At 44.1% G+C, this 14,595-nt stretch overlaps 1 pseudogene; it reads right to left on the bottom strand.

The window, feature by feature from the left end:
• Positions 1-69: 69 nt before the first annotated feature.
• LOC137675751 (serine/threonine-protein kinase NIM1-like) lies at positions 70-13,938 on the bottom strand (annotated as a pseudogene).
• Between the last annotated feature and the right edge of the window lie 657 nt (positions 13,939-14,595).

Consider the following 14,595-nt stretch of genomic DNA (forward strand, 5'->3'; position numbering starts at 1 on the left):
AACACAAACTTGTGAAAAGTGAATAAAACCTTTTGTTAAATGTGCTGAGTAGAAAGCCTGCGGTGTAATTTATAAAATAGAACACAGCTTGGATGTGTGCTTCATCCCACTGTAAGAACGGATTCCTCTCCTGAAGTCTTGTTCTTTGGGATCTGGATAGGACATTATAGGAACACATTCAAGTACCCTTTTCTGTATTTGGTGCAAAACAATTCTGTAGATCCTTGTTATTGAGCTGTGAGTGTCTCTTCCCTGGTTATTTTGAATGTGGTGGTCTGCAATTCCCAGATCTTCCAGAATATTTTTCACTTCAATTTTCTTCTTCTTTGAGTGTACTGATCTCTAAACTGGATCCAAAGTATTTATCAAATAGCTGTAAAGGTTTGGGGGTACTGTATCCCTTTCACCCATTAATTGTTCATAATAAGTTTGACAGAGTCTTGTTTGGCTGGTACTGGCTGAAGGACTCCTTTTATCAGTTTCTGGCAAGTTTGAGAGGCAGGGAAGCAAACTGTATGTTCCTTCAAGAATGCACTTTTTCAGTTTAGCTACTGTATCTGCCTGAAATGGCATGATACCTGTCATTGTAAAGTATAACAGGATTCCCAGTGCCCAGATAGCTATGTAAATGCTAACATATTTTTATCTCTGAAGAGTTCAGGGGCAGCATAAGGAGGAGAGCCACAGAAAGTATTTAAAGTTTTCTCTTTTACTTATTGTACTGAATCCAAAGTCTACCACCTTAACACAGGTGTTACTGGTGTAGAATACATTTTCTGCTTTCAAGTCCTGGTGAATAATATTATTCTTATGCTGTAGAAGAAGAGGAAAATTTGGTATTAGCTTGTTCATAGGAAAGTTCTCAAGTGACTACCCCTAATCAATAAATTACCATACAAGAGAAAGGTAATTACCTTGGATAAAGTCAGAAATAAGCATTGCAATGAAATTTAAAAGTTAAAGTAGTTAAACAAATTTAACTTAATTCTCTACTAATACAAAAAAAAAGAGTAGATGGAGAATATAAGGAGGAGGATGCTGTTTTTATAAGAATAGCAGTCTCTTGTTAACTAATATCAACTATTTTCATTAAGCAGATTTGCGATGGCATCATGGCTACTCCTACAAGACTAGATATCTTCACGTACAAAATCTGTGTATTTTATTTTTTCAGGGTTCAGAGCACTTGCTTTTGCAATTACTACATTTCTGTAATGATGTAAGTAACAAAAATATTTTTTTTAACTAATTCCATTTTTGTATGTATTGTAAGCTTGTGGACTCGTGGAAGCTTTTAGTTTACCAAGACCATGAAGCAAGTGTAATCACATATAAAGTAAGAAAGTTGCTACAGTTCTGTTGTGTGATCTAATGTCCTATGAAGAACTGGTGGTGGCAGGAGAAAAGGACCCCAGACTTGGGTCTTGTGGTATTTCACATCCTTGCAGGACACAAAGTTTAGTGGTGTCTTCAAGTTTTAGAAATCTAATGTAACCTGTACTCTTTTTCTTTGACAATGGCAGTAGTAGTCAAGGACTCAAACTGAATTTACTCTTAGTAGAGATATATGTCTTGATTAGGGTAAGGGTTTAGCTTCATCTTTGAAATAACTAGGAGGAATGGATGTGTTTGAGCATTCTCTGACCCACTCTTTGAAGTAACAAGGTGTATGTGTATCTGGAGGCAATAAAGAAACCCTTTGGCATCCTAAGATTTTTAAACTGTCATCAATAACAGGCAGGGATCTTCTGTCCTCATGTGGGTTGACGGCAGTGAGATGGGATTTAAATAGCCTGGATTTGATGGCTGTCCTGGTTTGGCCTAAACCAGGCCGATTTTCCTTTCAGTGATTTTTACTTTCAGCTAAGTCTCCTCTAAGTAACTGCACTTTCTGAAACTAACTGCATGTTTTTGCAGACAGTGTCTGCTTCCAGGACTGATAACGCTCGAAGTTTGTAGTTATCACTGAGGCACTGGTAGGGATGTTGTGCAGAAAGGCTCTTGCTGTACTTGTTCTTGAGAGAAACCAAGGTCACTGCTGAATTCCTCACTGCTTATGAGTGAAGAGCCGAAGGGGGGTCGCAGCTGCAGGGGGGAGCAGACAGGGCAGGTGACCCAAAATTGACCAACGAGGGTATTCCATCCCATACACGTCATTCTCAGTATAAAGCGGGGGGATCACGAGGGTCTCGCCCTCTTTCTGCTATGGCCGGTGTCCAAGGAGGGCTCCATCTGTTTTCCTGCTGCCCCCGATCCCGATCCGTGCATTCCTGAATCCAGCTCTCGACCATCGCTAGGCCCAGCCTGGGCCTTCCCGGAGCCTGCCCTGCAGTGCCGGTGGTGACGTGGCTGACTTCAGGGGAGCTCAATCTTGGTTTTGTATATATATTTGTATATATTTGATTATTTCTATTATTGTTATTATACTCTTTTTCATTATTATAGTTTATTAAAACTGTTTTAACTTTCCAACCCGGAAGCCTCTCTCCCTTTTCCCTTTCCCTTTCCCTTCGGGTGGGGGGGGAGGGTTAACAGAGAGCATCTGCCATAGGTTTAATAGCCAGCCCAGCTTTAAACCGTGACAGATTTATTGGCGCCCAACGTGGGGCTTGAGAGAAGCTCCGACAGGTTGCTCTGATAAGTCGAATCCCAGCTCCAGTAGGAGGAGACCCAGAGAGCTCAGCCAAGAGAGTATCAGATTTCTTCCTTTGAGATTTACAAGGGGTTGGAAATTAAAACAGATAGTTAAGATGATAATGTTATTTGTGAGCCTTGTGTTACCTCTTTTCTTTATAAAGCTTGTTTTAGAGTTAAGTGTAATGATACCTTACTTGCCGTATGCGCTGTGTGTTAGTGCTTTCATGTGGTTTAACAGGGCGTGCTGGTCGAAATGTGTCATTTTGGTATGGGTTTTGATACTGATTTATGTCGTGATAAACTGGGCAGTTATTATTCCGATCTCTTATCTCTATGATACAATGATGGGCAGCTTTAATCGCGAATCCGTAGCTGCGCACACCGGGCGTCTTTTAACTGATTTTGATAGTATCTGCTCCTTTTTTGCCAAGCCGATCCCTGCAAAATTCGAACAGGGCATGTTGTTATTTTTGGGTGTCCTGAATGTGTTTCTGTTGTGGTATGTGATGAGATGTCAGTGCAGTAACAGCGGGAGGTGTCATGCTGCCCCTGTAACCAGGAGAAAACACCGAAAGAAATCAGCTAGTAAAGTGAAGGATGATGACTCAGAGGCTTCTAAGGCAGAGCCAGCACGGGACCCAGGTGAGGGCCCTTCTCAGTCAGAGTCAGGTCCTGACACAGATGGGAGTTTCCTTGATCGTCTTTTTAAAGCAGACCCATCACACAAGAAAGATCCTTCTAAAGCAGAACAATCACAGGAGGACTCGGACGTAGAGATAACCTACCACTCCTTATCCCTGAAAGAACTGCGAAGTATAAGGAAAGACTTTAGTCGTTATGATGGTGAGCCAATTATTACCTGGTTGCTCCGATGCTGGGATAATGGGGCGGATAGCATAGAATTGGATGGTAGAGAAGCCAGACAGTTGGGATCCCTGTCCAGAGATGGTGGTATTGATAAGATGCTTCCAAGAAGGTCGAACACTATCAGTCTCTGGAGGTGACTCTTGTCAGCTGTAAAGAGCAGGTATCCCTATAAAGATGATGTTCTGAGCCACCTAAGCAAATGGATCACTATAGAAAAAGGTATTAACTACCTTAGAGAACTAGCTGTGCAAGAGATCATTTATAGACACCCACGGGACATTGCAGATCCTGTAAATCCTGATGAAGTGGAATGCAACCAATCCATGTTCCGGAAGGTTGTACAGAGTGCTCCACCGACATATACCCATACATTGTCAATATTAGTATGGGGAGAAGATGCTACAGCACGACCTAGTGTGGGTAAAATGGCTAACTGTATGCGACAGTATGAAGATAGTATTTCTTCCCCACTGCAGGCACGCATCTGGGCTGTGGAAAAACTGACTAAGAAAAACAAGGACTCATTTAAACAACTGTCAGACAAACTGTCCAGGATCGAGAATCAACTTAAATCTCTACCTACACAGGCCCGCGTTGCAGCCTTTAGGAGGAAACGCCCTCCTACTGGACCGGCTCAAAGGAAACGGAACACGTCACAAGGTATCCTGTGGTTTACCCTGCGTGATTATGGGGAGGACATGAACAGATGGCATGGACAACCTACCAGTACCCTACAGGCACGAGTACGTGAGTTGCAAGCTAACAGAAATACCAGAGAGAATTTTCCTAGGAGGATGGCTGCTCCAGTTACCAATGAGCAGGACCCCAGTCACAGTAGATGGGCCTCAGGTCCCTATTTCCCAAATATGAATAGGGAAAATGAAGGTCCAATCCCCGTGAGCTGCACGAATCCAATCTTTAATTAGAGGGGCCCTGCCTCCAGCCAGGAGGAGGAGAGGGATAACCGAATTTATTGGACTGTGTGGATTCGATGGCCTGGCACATTAAAACCACAAAAGTATCGAGCCCTGGTAGACACTGGTGCACAGTGCACCCTCATGCCATCGAATCATAAAGGGACAGAATCTGTCAGTATCTCGGGAATAACAGGGGGATCTCAAGAGTTATCTGTATTGGAGGCCGAAGTGAGCCTAACTGAAAATGAATGGAAAAAGCACCCCATTGTGACTGGTCCAGATGCTCCATGCATCCTTGGCATAGACTACCTTAAGAGAGGGTATTTTAAGGACCCAAAAGGGTGTAGATGGGCCTTTGGTGTAGCAGCTGTAGAGACTGAGGACATTAAACAGCTGTCTACCTTGCCTGGCCTCTCAGAGGATCCTTCTGTTGTGGGGTTGCTGAAAGTTGAAGAACAACAGGTGCCAATTGCTACTGCCACGGTGCACCGACGACAATATCGCACCAATCGAGACTCCCTGATCCCCATTCATAAACTGACTAGACAATTAGAAAATCAAGGAGTGATTAGCAAGACTCGCTCACCCTTTAATAGTCCTATATGGCCAGTGCAAAAGTCTAATGGAGAATGGAGATTAACTGTGGACTATCGTGGCCTAAATGAAGTTACACCACCTCTGAGTGCTGCTGTACCAGACATGCTAGAACTTCAATACGAACTGGAGTCAAAGGCAGCCAAGTGGTACGCCACCATAGACATTGCTAATGCATTTTTCTCTATTCCCTTGGCACCAAAGTGCAGGCCACAGTTTGCTTTTACCTGGAGAGGTATCCAGTATACCTGGAATCGACTGCCCCAGGGGTGGAAACACAGTCCTACTATTTGCCACGGACTGATCCAGACTGCACTAGAAGAGGGTGGATCTCCAGAACATTTGCAATACATTGATGACATCATTGTGTGGGGTGATACAGCAGCAGAAGTCTTTGAGAAAGGGGAGAAAATAATCCAAATTCTTCTGAAAGCTGGTTTTGCCATAAAAAGAGGCAAGGTCAAGGGACCTGCCCGGGAGATCCAGTTTTTAGGGATTAAATGGTAAAATGGGCGTCGCCAGATCCCGATAGAGGTGATCAACAAAATAACAGCTATGTCCCCACCAACTAACAAAAAGGAAACATAAGCCTTCTTAGGCGTTGTGGGTTTCTGGAGAATGCATATTCCAGATTACAGCCAGATAGTATGCCCTCTTTATCAAGTGACCAGAAAGAAAAATGATTTTTCAGTGGGGCCCTGAACAACGACAGGCTTTTGAACAGATTAAACAAGAGATTGTGCATGCAGTAGCCCTTGGACCAGTCCGTATGGGACAAGATGTTAAAAATGTGCTCTACACCTCAGCTGGGGACAATGGTCCTACCTGGAGCCTCTGGCAGAAAGTGCCAGGGGAGACTCGAGGTCGACCCCTAGGATTTTGGAGTCGAGGATACAAGGGTTCTGAGGCCAATTACACCCCAACTGAAAAAGAGATACTGGCAGCATATGAAGGAGTTAGAGCTGCTTCAGAGGTAATTGGTACTGAAGCACAGCTTCTCCTGGCACCCCGATTACCAGTACTAGGCTGGATGTTCAAGGGTAAGGTTCCTACTACTCATCATGCAACTGATGCTACATGGAGTAAATGGATTGCATTAATTACACAGAGGGCTCGAATAGGAAACCCTAATCGCCCAGGAATCTTAGAAGTGATCATGGACTGGCCAGAAGGCAAAGACTTTGGAATGCCACCAGAAAAGGAGGTGACACGTGCTGAAGAAGCCCCACCGTATAATGAACTACCAAAGGATGAGAAGCAGTATGTCCTGTTCACCGATGGATCCTGCCGTCTTGTAGGAAAGCATCAGAAGTGGAAAGCTGCTGTATGGAGTCCTATACGACGAGTCACAGAAGCCACAGAAGGACAAGGTGAATCAAGTCAATTTGCAGAGGTAAAAGCCATCCCGCTGGCTTTAGACATTGCTGAACGAGAAAAGTGGCCAAGGCTGTATCTTTATACTGACTCATGGATGGTGGCAAATGCCTTGTGGGGGTGGTTAAAGCAGTGGAAGCGAAGCAACTGGCAGCGTAAAGGTAAACCTATTTGGGCTGCTGAATTGTGGCAAGATATTGCTGCTCGGCTAGAGAAACTAGTCGTGAAGGTACGTCATGTAGATGCTCACGTACCTAAAAGTCGGGCAACTGAGGAACATCGAAACAACCAACAAGCAGATCAGGCTGCTAAAGTGTTCCAAATAGATTTGGACTGGGAACATAAAGGTGAACTATTTTTAGCTCGGTGGGCTCATGACACTTCAGGTCATCAAGGGAGAGATGCAACATAGAGATGGGCTCGTGACCGAGGGGTGGACTTAACTATGGACTCTATTGCACAGGTTATCCATGATTGTGAAACATGCGCCGCAATTAAGCAAGCCAAACGGTTAAAACCTTTGTGGTATGGGGGGTGCTGGTTGAAATATAAATATGGGGAGGCCTGGCAGATTGACTATATCACACTCCCTCAAACCCGCCAGGGAAAACGCTATGTGCTTACCATGGTGGAGGCGACCACCGGATGGCTGGAAACATACTCTGTGCCCCATGCCACTGCCCGGAACACTATCCTGGGCCTCGAAAAGCAAATCTTGTGGTGACACGGCACACCAGAGAGAATTGAGTCGGACAATGGTACTCATTTCAAAAACAGTCTCATAGATAACTGGGCCAAAGAGCATGGCATCGAATGGGTATATCACATCCCCTATCATGCACCAGCATCTGGGAAAGTTGAACGGTATAATGGGCTGTTAAAAACTACCCTAAAAGCAATGGGAGGTGGAACCTTTAAAAACTGGGATAAGCATTTGGCACAAGCTACCTGGCTAGTTAACACCAGAGGATCTATCAACCGAGCTGGCCCTGCTCAGTCAGATCTTTTACATACAGTAGAAGGGGATAAAGTCCCTGTGGTGCATGAAAGGAATCTGTTGGGAAAAACTGTTTGGGTTCTTCCTGCTACAGGCAAAGGTAAACCCATTCATGGGATTGCTTTTGCTCAAGGACCTGGATGTACTTGGTGGGTGATGCTGCAGGATGGTGGAGTCCGATGTGTCCCTGAAGGTGATCTGATCTTGGGTGAGAATACTTAATTCTGAACTGCATGATGTTAATTGCTGCATAATACTAACAGTGTTCATAAGTGTCTTTCAGGTTGAAGCAGTGGTGATGAGATTGGAGCTAGCTGCAAGTGGCGTCCAGTAACCTCCTCAAGACTGACATCTTTAACCTGCAACCCATGGGCACGAACTGTGACAAAGCTCATACCATCTCTCCTACCCTGAGAGACTCCTAGCCAGATGGAAACCCACAATCCTGAACTAAATGAACTTGATGAACTTTTTTTTTGTATAGAGATGAATCATAAACTAATGTTATCTGTATATATTTTAAAATGAAAAGTTAGTGGTGATCTGAGTATGACGTGAATGGTATGGAATAAGGGGTGGAATGTCCTGGTTTGGCCTAAACCAGGCCGATTTTCCTTTCAGTGATTTTTACTTTCAGCTAAGTCTCCTCTAAGTAACTGCACTTTCTGAAACTAACTGCATGTTTTTGCAGACAGTGTCTGCTTCCAGGACTGATAACGCTCGAAGTTTGTAGTTATCACTGAGGCACTGGTAGGGATGTTGTGCAGAAAGGCTCTTGCTGTACTTGTTCTTGAGAGAAACCAAGGTCACTGCTGAATTCCTCACTGCTTATGAGTGAAGAGCCGAAGGGGGGTCGCAGCTGCAGGGGGGAGCGGACAGGGCAGGTGACCCAAAATTGACCAACGAGGGTATTCCATCCCATACACGTCATTCTCAGTATAAAGCGGGGGGATCACGAGGGTCTCGCTCTTTCTGCTATGGCCGGTGTCCAAGGAGGACTCCGTCTGTTTTCCTGCTGCCCCCGATCCCGATCCGTGCATTCCTGAATCCAGCTCTCGACCGTCGCTAGGCCCAGGCTGGGCCTTCCCGGAGCCTGCCCTGCAGTGCCGGTGGTGACGTGGCTGACTTCAGGGGAGCTCAATCTTGGTTTTGTATATATATTTGTATATATTTGATTATTTCTATTATTGTTGTTATACTCTTTTTCATTATTATAGTTTATTAAAACTGTTTTAACTTTCCAACCCGGAAGCCTCTCTCCCTTTTCCCTTTCCCTTTCCCTTCGGGTGGGGGGAGGGTTAACAGAGAGCATCTGCCATAGGTTTAATAGCCAGCCCAGCTTTAAACCGTGACAATGGCTTAGCAAAAATAAAATGTTTCTGCAGAAGTCTGCAAAAGCTGTCAACAGAGAGGCAGTAACTCAAGATGGATACCTTTAAGATAGCTATTCTCTAGCTGTTTTGCTCTTCAGAAACATGGGCCTGAAATCTTGGTAACAGTAAACCTACTAGTTGAAAACCAAAAGATACATCCACAAAATCTGCTAGAGTAGTGAGGGGCAACATGCCTGTGGAAGAAGAGCAACTTACGGTGTGCTTCACAGCAGACACAATCTAGAATATTATTTTACCCTCTGTTTCTAGCAGCTTCCCTTCTGTGCTGATTTTAGTGAAGAGCTCCCTGCCTCCTTCATACTCCATCACCAGGTGCAGTTTTTGAGAGTGTCTCCACCACTTCATACAGTCTGATATTTGAGTGGTGCAGTTTTTCAATGCTGGATATTTCATGAGATAACAAATGTTGAGTCTTCTGATCTTAGTTTTGTCTTGTCGAAAATCTTAATTGCAACTTTCTCATGAAAAGCATTTTTCTTTTCAGGTGTTAATGCAATCAGTACAAAATGGTAATACTATTTACTTACAACAATGCTTGGTTATAGAAGTGCAATAAAATTTCACCTCTGATCAGTATAAGCTAAGCTACAGAGGCCTACTAAGCCCTGTAAACTTTCATAAACACCTATGTTTCTTTCTGTCCCCAGCATCCTATTCACTGCTGATGTAGCTAAAAGCTGGTAGAGTATTGCAAGGGCTAATCAAATCATCTGCTGTCTTAGTGTGCTCCACTGCTGTCAAGCTAATATGTGTCTGATGGCCACAGTTACATCATCTACTTCTGGTGTCTAACACTGGCAAAGAAAGTCTGTGCTTTCTCTTTCGTTGTTAGCTCAGTGCTGTTCAGATGAGCTAGGTACTTGCAGACTAATGGAGGTGTCAAATTTAGGTACTTTATGTCAGAGTAGACAAACTTGGGGGTAATTTAGGGGCTTTGGCTATAACTCTGTAAGTTTATAATGGAAAGGTGTGTTTAAGTCGGTGCAACTTACAGAACTTTTCCCTAACTTCTTACCCCCACAAATTCTCAGTTACCAAAATCAGTGTTGTAGAGATTTGTCTTTCTCAGGATAGCTGTGCCAGTTTTTCCAATGTGTTCATGCATGAGTAGTTCTTGGTACTGTACAGAACACAGGAAAAGTAAAACTTTTTTAGGTATGTATGCCACAGTGGGCCATGAATCCACACCATGCAGATTTTATTCTGAGGAAGGAAAAAAAAAAAACAACAGTGAAGTAGAATAAGTTGCAGGGATCCTGTAAGACAGCAAATCTAGTGGTCTTACACTGTCCTGGTAATGCAAAGCTGCTGTTAAGTTCTGTGTGTTTCTGTAGCATATCTACAGTGAAGCCAAGGGTTACAAAACACAGATAAACATCTGCAGCTGCACTACATCACCAGGGTAGCTCAGAGCAGTATGGATAGGTCAATCACAATTGCCCTTATGTTTCTGTATTAACGGGTAGGTTATGGCTTTTGTATTCACTCTGTTAAATACAGCTGGTATTTGAAGGATTAGTCTGGTTAAAATAGGTTTACAGTGGCTTTGTATAACTTATCAAGACAGCAAAATTAAACTGGATCATGGCAAAAACACCTGTTATTTCTGGGAAAAAGCTTTGTTTTTTTTATTCCCCAAGAATATCTTAGTCAATCATTCACAGATTTCTTAACAATTAATCATTTTTATCAAATCTTTTAGAAAACGACTTCACCTTGGTTTCTAGCATGTTGGGGGTAAATTAAAAAAAGTCAGTACCATTCCTTGGAATTAAACCTTGCAAGAGAGGTCAAGGACAACAGAAAGGGCTTCTTCAAATACATTGCAGGTAAAGCCAACACTAGAGGCAATGTAGGCCCACTGATGAATGAGGTGGGGGTCCTGGAGACAGAGGATAAAAAGAAGGCGGAGTTACTGAATGCCTTCTTTGCCTCTGTCTATACTGTTGGAGGCTGTCCTGAGGAGCCCCGGACCCCTGAGGCCTCAGAAGAAGTCAGGATAGAGGAGGAATCTGTCTTGGTTGATGAGGGCTGGGTCAGGGACCAATTAAGCAACCTGGACGTCCATAAATCCATGGGCCCTGATGGGATGCACCCACGGGTGCTGAGGGAGCTGGCGGAAGTCATTGCTAGGCCACTCTCCATCATCTTTGCTAAGTCGTGGGCAACGGGAGAGGTGCCTGAGGACTGGAGGAAAGCGAATGTCACTCCAGTCTTCAAAAAGGGCAAGAAGGAGGACCCGGGTAACTATAGACCGGTCAGCCTCACCTCCATCCCCGGAAAGGTGATGGAGCAACTTGTTCTTGGTGCTGTCTCTAGGCACATCAAGGATAGGGGGATCATTAGGGGCACTCAGCATGGCTTCACCAAGGGGAAGTCTTGCTCAACCAACTTGATAGCCTTTTATGAGGACATAACCCGGTGGATAGATGATGGTAAAGCTGTGGATGTGGTCTATCTCGATTTCAGTAAAGCGTTTGACACGGTCTCCCACAGCATCCTCGCAGCTAAACTGGGGAAGTGTGGTCTGGATGATCGGGTAGTGAGGTGGATTGTGAACTGGCTGAAGGAAAGAAGCCAGAGAGTAGTGGTCAGCGGGACAGAGTCCAGTTGGAGGTCTGTGTCTAGCGGAGTTCCGCAAGGGTCGGTTCTGGGACCAGTTCTATTCAATATATTCATTAATGACTTGGATGAGGGATTAGAGTGCGCTGTCAGCAAGTTCGCTGATGACACAAAACTGGGAGGAGTGGCTGACACAGCGGAAGGCTGCGCAGCCATTCAGAGAGACCTGGACAGGCTGGAGAGTTGGGCGGGGAGAAATTTAATGAAATATAACAAGGGCAAGTGTAGAGTCCTGCATCTGGGCAAGAACAACCCCATGTACCAGTACAAGTTGGGGGCAGACCTGTTGGAGAGCAGCGTAGGGGAAAGGGACCTGGGGGTCCTAGTGGACAACAGGATGACCATGAGCCAGCAGTGTGCCCTTGTGGCCAAGAAGGCCAATGGCATCCTGGGGTGTATTAGAAGGGGTGTGGTCAGCAGGTCGAGAGAGGTTCTCCTCCCCCTCTACTCTGCCCTGGTGAGGCCGCATCTGGAGTATTGTGTCCAGTTCTGGGCACCTCAGTTCAAGAAGGACAGGGAACTGCTAGAGAGAGTCCAGCGCAGAGCCACGAAGATGATTAAGGGAGTGGAACATCTCCCTTATGAGGAGAGGCTGAGGGAGCTGGGTCTCTTTAGCTTAGAGAAGAGGAGACTGAGGGGTGACCTCATTAATGTTTATAAATATGTAAAGGGCAAGTGTCAAGAGGATGGAGCCAGGCTCTTCTCAGTGACATCCCTTGACAGGACAAGGGGCAATGGGTGCAAGCTGGAACACAGGAGGTTCCACTTAAATTTGAGGAAAAACTTCTTTACGGTGAGGGTGACCGAACACTGGAACAGGCTGCCCAGAGAGGTTGTGGAGTCTCCTTCTCTGGAGACATTCAAAACCCGCCTGGACGCGTTCCTGTGTGATATGGTCTAGGCAATCCTGCCCCGGCAGGGGGATTGGACTAGATGATCTTTCGAGGTCCCTTCCAATCCCTAACATTCTGTGATTCTGTGATTCTGTGATTCTGTGATTTACTTCTTGCTTTAATAGAAGAGTAAGAAGGCCATTACATTTGTATGTGTGTTTTGGTATAAAAACACTCAATGTTTTTACTTAATATTATGAAGTTATTTAATGTGAGCTTTCACACCTCTGCAGTCTGGGCTGAAAGAGGTGGTCAGAGAAAATAATAGATAATACGGCATGAAGGTTTTAAGGCATATCTTGTTCTCTCACCTGTTAAGATGATGGAGAGAAGGAGAATCAATCAAATTGGAAAGGAAAGACTATGAGAAAAACAGGAGATAGTAGTGTACAAAGATGTGGGGAAAACTAGTTATCCCTGAGGGAAAAGAACAGTTTGTTATTGCCAGGCAGAGGCAGAAGAAGAAACAGGATAGATGAAGACAGGTTCTTAGGTATACCTATAACTGAAGTGGTTGCTGCAGTTACCTAGCCTTTCCAGTTCTTCCTAGAAGCAGCATATTAGGGTGCTTTTCTTTACTTACAAAAAGAAAAATAATTGACAGTTCACCACAACCTTCTACCCTGGTTTGGCTGTACTAAAGCTCATTTTCCTGCACCTGCTCAGCCCACACCTATATCCCCTGTCCCAGCTTTTTACATTAATGAGCCCCCTGCAAATAAGTCAGTAAAGCAGGCATAAAATTTCTCACCAAAATTACTGTGACCAAATAAAAGCCTTGTCCATACTAGTAAAATTTGCTATGAAACAAAGGAAGTCTTGCTAACTCTGGCTGCAGGCAGGAGTGTACCTAGCCAGGCTGCCCTGGGGGTTTAGCACCTATAGCCCTGCAGCCCATGAGCTGGGGCAGGGAAGAAGGTGGATGGACAGGATGAGTTGTAGGAGGGGAGGCACAACATTGTTTTGTTTTGTTTGGGTTTTTTTTTTGGGGGGGTGGGTGGGGTGGTTTGTGTTTTTTGTTGTTTTTGGTTTTTTGTTTTTTGTTTTTGGGGGTTTTTTTCTCCAAACTGGGAGGGTGCTTGAGCCATGGGGCAAGATGTGTTAACTCCCCAAAGTGCAGACACTAATTTTTCTTGTAATAGCTGCCAGCTAGAGAAAATGTTTGTCTGCTTTAAAGATTAATCCAAACCTAATCACTTACCTGTGACTCTGCCTATAGATTCACACAACAACAACAAAAAAAAAAGGCACACACAACCTATATGTGTACTTAAAGTTCAGAAAGCATCTTTCTTTGCAAAGAGGTCCATTTGTATACATACAGAACTAGGGTGCTCAGCACACAGGTGCCCCACACAGTGCTGCCCACTTTTGGTTAGGGAATGAATTCTAAGTTTCACTTGGGAAATTCCCACTTCCTATTTCTCCTCTGATTTGATAGAAGCCAATTCTCTTTCCCAGGATTAATTCTTTCACCACTTTGTTATTCTGGGACATAGCCTGCATTAGTTTCTCAAATGGGGTCAGTCTGCTGCCTGCCCTCTTCATAGCCTTCCAGGTGTCCATCGTCCTCTCTGCTGTCCTCAGGATGCCACCTGCCAGGTGTTTTCAAGACCTCTGCCATTCACATATCCTGTTGTCATAGTTTGTAGGGTAATCACATCCCCATTTAACAAGATGGTCCCAATAAGGAATTTAAATAATTCTATATGAATATGCAATCCTGCACATAATGGACACTGTGACAAACTTAGTAAAAAAAGCAGTTTACTGAAAGCCCAAGGATTAGTTTGGAAATTATTTCAAAAACTAATCTGGTATATCTACATATTTCAGTTCTGTTCAAAATCAGAGATAAAACTGGAAGCTGTTTATGTCCATCTCTCACTAATAAATTTAGTGTGTCAGGATCTTAATCTACAAGGTAAAAGAGGCTTTGCAATTAAAACTGTAAACTTTGTGCACAAAAGTGGCGAGTTGCAGTACATTTGACGCATGCAAAATATTTGACACAAATTTTCAGGTTTTAGCTTGCTGCTTTGAAAAGTAACTCAATAGATAAAGGTCAAACAAATAGCTAATTAATTGCTCTGAATAAATCCAGATGCTTCCAGTTCATTTTGAATAGCTGACCTTACGAGCGTAGTTCTTCATTCTGGTACCAGTCCAAGAGCTGAATGTAGAGTTTGCCTTTGATTCTTCAGCCTGTGAGCTTTTCACTGTGCCTTGGAAATGTCACTGTGCCTTGAAGCCTTGCTGTAAAAAGTTTGTTGCCCCTCTGTTTCCTTCCCATGACAGGT

The sequence above is a fragment of the Nyctibius grandis genome, chromosome W (genome assembly GCF_013368605.1).
Source record: "Nyctibius grandis isolate bNycGra1 chromosome W, bNycGra1.pri, whole genome shotgun sequence".
Classification (NCBI taxonomy): Eukaryota; Metazoa; Chordata; class Aves; order Nyctibiiformes; family Nyctibiidae; genus Nyctibius; species Nyctibius grandis.